Here is a 6,053-nt window from a genome sequence, read left to right on the forward strand (position 1 = left end):
ATAAGTAAAATCAAAACTTTATTCTATATACTTTATTCTTTACTCAGGACTCTAATATATACATAAAACAGCCATAAAACATTTACAGTAAGCAAATCACATTAGGTATTATTATAGTATAGTATTGTTATATAGTTATTAAATATTTGTATATTACAAATCATTTAAATAATAAACACCCTATCAACAGATCAAAGTTTGTGTTACTTTTCCCCTACTGGTTGTAAAGTTATTAATCCATCTCGAGCAAGTTTGTTAATTTTGTATTGCAGAACTATATTCTGCATATTCAAGTTTTCCTTTTCCATTTCTATTTTAGAAATCTCCAACTCTGCTTTTCTCTTCTGCAGCAAAAGAACTTCTCGTTGAAGTTCAGCCAGCCCTGATGTAGCCTTGGTGGTTTCCAATCCTCTTTCCTCAAACGAACATCTGAAAACAAAACAAATAACCAGTTAGTTACCTCACAGTTACTGTAGTATTGAACGAACAGTTATGTTATATATATATATAAAATCTAATAACCTAGATGTCACTACCTTGGGGCTGCATTGCTGGAAGTGGGGCTTGTCACTCGAACATCTTCCCAGTTATGAGTAGGTAGACTGAAAAGTATTATTATTATTATTATTATTATTATTATTATTATTATTATAACCACTTACGAAAACAAAAGATGTTTTACAAACTGCACGCAAAAAATGCAGTTTATACATATGTATGTATATGTAATTTAGGTTGTAGCGCTCATTTGCATTATTTTACCTGCTTCCCGAACTGCTTTGAGGAATGCCTGGAACGCCTGGAATAGAGTAGGAGAATCCTTCCCTAATATATCTTGTACCAATTTTGCTGTGTCGGATAGGTCTTGTGGCAGTGGCCCTCCTCCTTTACACAACAAAACAATAACATAGTTCCATACCAAGCGCAATACCTTTTTGATACAATTTATCAGGCACGAGCATGAACGTTACTCACCGGTCTTTCAAGATTCTTTTTTATTGTTTGCTATTTCTTTTCTTGAACTCACCACTATGTTTTCATACTTTTGCATAACTTCTACTGTCCGCTTGACAGCAAGATTTCTTGAATTTATTTTTTCTGTTATCTCCTGCCAGGCTTTCGATTTGTGAATCATCATTTCTATTCATTTCCCACTGATTTACGCGATCTGATGATAAATAGCCTCTCTCAGCGCTGTGTGTGCAGTGCAGTGCTCCGTGCTTGTGGCTGTGACTCAGACCAGAGCCATATAGAGAGAGAGTTGCGACAACGGAAGTTCGAAATGTTTGGTTGTCACGTGATTCATGTAGACTTCAGATAGTTCCAGGAAGTGCGCTGGCGGCATAGACTGTAAAAAAACATGGACGAAGTGTCCATGACGTCACCCATAGACTCCTGAAGAGCGGTTTTGAAGCTTAAAGTGTGCAGAGCAGGCCGTCGCCATCTTGGCAGCGCGTCACCACGCGACTCTCCCGGATAATCGAAAATGGGCAAAAAGGTGGGAGCTGGTTGCTGAAGCCACGCCCACCTAGTTCAATGGCATTCTCAGCAGTGGCAATCCACCTGTCACTCAAGTGGCCACACCCTTAATTATGCAGAACTTTAAGTCTTAATATAATTTAAATGGATGAGTTATAAAAAAATTCACCCCCTCACAGTTATCATGAAGGGCAAAAATAGCTTTACAGACCAAAATCATTTTTTGCACCAGGCTGTAAGTGTGTTTTTCTGCTGTAAAGTTGGGCATTTTAACATGAGGAGTCTATGGGATTGACTCCCTTTTGCAGCCAGCCTCAAGCGGCCAGTCGATGAATTACAGTTTTAGTCACTTCCTTGTTGGCTTCACGAGAGAGAGCGGGAGGTTGCCGCTCAGTTGGCGGCCATTCAAACTGATCTGGTAATAAGGAGTCAATAAATGCATTTATTTTATATATTTATACAACACACCGACATATGTATGTAGCATGAGAATGTAGTTACAGCGATGTTGTTTTTAAAATATCAAATGATGTAAATTTTGAGGATTAGTGTTCAATTACCGTTATTTTAAAAACTTAACTTTCAGGCTACTGTAAGTTGCATAAACACTGGTTGCTGTTGCCTTTTTATGTTACATATTGTTCTTTTTTTCACTGATCTCATTTTAACTAATGTCATATTGATGACTTTCAGAAAGTACAGAGACAGACTGGTGACAGGTGATTTTCAGCTCGCACCGCACTATGGGTCAATTAACTATTAGCAGCAGTAATTAGCATGTTAAGTAAATGTAAAATGAAGCTTATTGTTTACAATTCTTACAATTACATATAGTAATAGAATTATGTATTATAGATATTATATATCCAATGTATAATTCTTACAATACTTATTTATATACACAATATATCCAGGTTTAAAACAACTTAAGCATACTCGTATATAACACTGCCATTCAAAAGTAATGATGCTGAAAATTCAGCTTGGCATCACAGGAGTAAATTACATTTAAAATAGAAAACAGTTATTTTAAATTGTAATTATATATTACAAGATTACTTTTTCATTGTTTTTTTATTCAAATAAATGCAATTAACTATTTACAGCAATTCATGAATACATTTCTAATAAATTTAATAGCATGCCAAGCATTTTGTATGTGTCCTTTCTTTCATGTTGTCCTTGCACAGTGTTCACCATGGTTTGCTGTGCTGCATGGAGACGCTCCACTCGGTCAGAGAAAGGTGTGCGGATGTATGGCTTCCCCGCTGACATGGAGAGGAGAAAAAAATGGTTGGCTCAAGTCAGCAGGAGCAATCTAAATATAAATAAATTACAAAAAAAAAAATTGTGAGGTAATTATACTTGAATTTATTTGCAAAAATATTTACTAGAAATAAGGAACAAGCAAAGCCTTGCAAAACCCAGGGAGCTGAGACTCATGGTGAGACATTGCAGGGAGTCATCAGTGTTACCTATAACTGTGCATTTAACCACCGTGATATGTACCGCATGTGGGTAGACAAAACAAAAAAAAGTTGTGTGTGGAAACTAAACTCAAATACTCTGCAGGCACATTTCGAGGCAAACCAATTTGTCATGACCAAAAAATTCAAGAGTAGGCTGAGACCAGATGCTATTCCCACAATCTTTGTGCATCATCCTGTGGTCAAAAAGAGGAGGGCCCCTGTTCCACGATGCACCCCTTGACCTGTAAACATACAGCAAATCGCTGCTGATCACAGCTATAGTTTTACAGGTGATACACATATAATAAGTACAAACTCGTACTAGTTGAAGTAATATTTCTAATTTTGAAGTGGTGACATTTTCAATATTTAAAATTAGCAATACCATGTATTCTGCCTCTATCAGTTTCAAAGGTTGAGGAAAAAAGTGGGAACGAGGACACTCAGAGAAGGGAAAGTGACAGTGAAGAAATAGAGGACATGGCTAGAGACAGGGACAGGTGACACTACCCAGTCAGCCAGCAGCAAGTCAGTCAGCAAGTCAGCATTCCAGTGAACCATCAGCCAGTTACCTGGGTCTGTTAAAAAAATTAAAGAGACAAGAAAAAATATAAAAAAAAAAAATGCAAAGGCAGCACTAAGAAAAATCAAAAATGAAAATGCAGCTCTCGAAAAAACAATTAAAATTAGGGACAACATTTTAAAGATATTTTTGTCAAAAAACCAAATTATGGCATTAGGAAAACGAACCACAAAAGGTATGAAATGGAGCAATGAAACAATTAAGAAGGCATTAAAAAATTTGCTTTGCAGCTGGTCCAACTGGTTACAAGACCCTACAGGAATTGCAGATTCCCTTGCCAGCGATCAGAACCCTGCAAAGAAGGATGGAATGTATCAAATTTGAGCCTGGTGTATTGACAGAGGTATTTGATTTTTTTTTAAACTGAAGGTAGATGGGCTGGCAGATCTTGAAAGGGAGTGTGTGCTGTCCTTGGATGAAATGGCAATCACTCCAAGTGTGGAGCTGCACATGCTCACAGACAAACTCTATGGTGATGTCACTTTGCCAGGTCACACAGGAGTAGCAACACATGCTTGTGTGTTTATGTTGGCTGGAAACACAACTCGGTGGAAACAAGTAGTGCCATATCATTACAGTGGAAATTCTACCAATGGAGCAGAATACAAGCCAAAAATTACAGAATTAATACAGAGGTTAGCATCCATAGGGCTACATGTGCTTGCTGTCACCACAGATATGGGTAGCCCTAACCAGGCCATGTGGAAATCCTTTGGGGTCGACCACACCAAAACATCTGTGCCACATCCAAGAACACCGGATAGGCATCTCCATTTCATGTCCCACATCTGGTGAAAAATCTAAAAAGTGCCCTTGTCCGTGGACAGGTGTTAACAATTCCAGAGAATGTGGTTAACAAAGAGGACCTACCTTCCAACGAGGTTTCCTTTCATGAAGGGATGGCATTAAATTAGCTCCCCATCTATCAGCTGCAGCCATCGAGCCAAGCCACTTTGAAAAAATGAAGGTTGGTCCTGCTCTAAATGTATTTAGTAAGGCAACAAGTGCTGGACTGAAGTATATGGTGCAGCAAGAAAACCGCCCTCTCTCCTACCTGACTACAGCGTGGTTCCTGGAGCAAGTGGATCATTGGTTTGATCTTATGTCATCTCGCCATTTAATTACAGCACTGAGCAGGGTCAAGATAGAGGAGTATGAAAAGGCCATAATCTTCCTACAGGATATCATCCATCTATTACATGGGATGAAGATTGATCATAAGGGAGTTTGGAAGCCTGTTCAAAAACGGGTGATAATGGGAACCAAATCAGTTTTGGGCATACAGGAAGGGATGCTGACACGAGGACACAGGTTTGTGTTAACTTCAAGGTTCACACAAGACTGCCTTAAAAATACATTCAGCTGTGTGAGGTCTAAAAATCCCATACCAACTCCAGTGGAATTCCATCATGCACTGAGAATCATATCAGTAGGGCAGTTCCTCACCACCATCAGGTCTGGGAGCTACCAGGAAGATGACAGTAGCTTTTTGGCAGACTTCCTGGACGCAGTGAAACAAAATGTCACTCCATCAGTCAGAGTGGAACAGCTGATGGTGGAGAACAGAACAGCACCTGACTTCACAAAAACAGAGAAATGTATTCTCTTCCATCTTGCAGGCTACAATGTCCACAAATTTGCCAGCATCTGTGGAAAATGCAAAACTGCAACACAGTAAACTGATGACAATCCTGCTGGAGATAACAGCATCTTAGTAAACTTAAAAGAATTCAAGGCAGGTGCTCTTTGTCATCCCTCCCAAGAAGCCTATGACTTCACCCAACAAATTGAGAAACTATTTCGAAACTGTTTAGGTCCAAGACTAGTAAAAACCTAAAGAAACAACCCTTAACCACAAAACAACACAAAAAAAACAACCCACATGCTTCCTATAAAATCCCGTTATGACATCTGACCACAACAACACAGTAAAACCTCTGTACCCACGAAATATCCAAATAATAAACACACGATTACGATAGTAAATGGCTGGTATGTGATTTTCTTGAGATTTGGGGCATGTGTATAACAATATTGAAAAATACACATCTGAAATGCTAACTTGTGCAGCAATGTAAAAGGCTACAAATAGGATATTTTTACAACAGTAAACGACCAAATTCCACATGTGATCGCAAAATCAGGGTTTAAAGTGAGTTTTGAGTAAAAGTGTACTAATAATTTCTTAAATTGTATGATGTAGCTTGATGCTAACGTTAGCTCTAATGCAGCAACATAGCAGGTGTAGTACTCTTCATAATGCATTTTTATATAATATTTCACGTAAGGTCGTAAGAAAATGTTTTGTTGTATTTTTATAGTAAGGCTTTTAATAATAGAGGGGTAAAAGTATAGCTGGGAATGAAGCGAGGTGGCTTGGTAAACCTTGAAATACCACAACAATGGCTAATAATGGCGGAATAAAAACAAAAGAATAATGATAAAAGACTAATGTGGATAATGTCTCATACCTGGCCGATGTGTGAAAGGCTCGTTTCGTGAGAACAATAGAATCATGAATG

The 6,053-nt window shown here is 38.2% G+C and overlaps 1 long non-coding RNA gene across 1 annotated transcript; it reads right to left on the bottom strand.

Annotated features, from left to right (window-relative positions):
- Positions 1-295: 295 nt before the first annotated feature.
- LOC122144081 lies at positions 296-869 on the bottom strand. The gene is made up of 3 exons (XR_006159517.1): positions 763-869; positions 537-602; positions 296-429 (listed from the first exon to the last, which is right to left on the bottom strand). It is a non-coding gene; the product is annotated as an uncharacterized LOC122144081 (long non-coding RNA).
- Positions 870-6,053: the final 5,184 nt, after the last annotated feature.

The sequence above is a fragment of the Cyprinus carpio genome, unplaced genomic scaffold (genome assembly GCF_018340385.1).
Source record: "Cyprinus carpio isolate SPL01 unplaced genomic scaffold, ASM1834038v1 S000006585, whole genome shotgun sequence".
In the NCBI taxonomy this organism is placed as follows: Eukaryota; Metazoa; Chordata; class Actinopteri; order Cypriniformes; family Cyprinidae; genus Cyprinus; species Cyprinus carpio.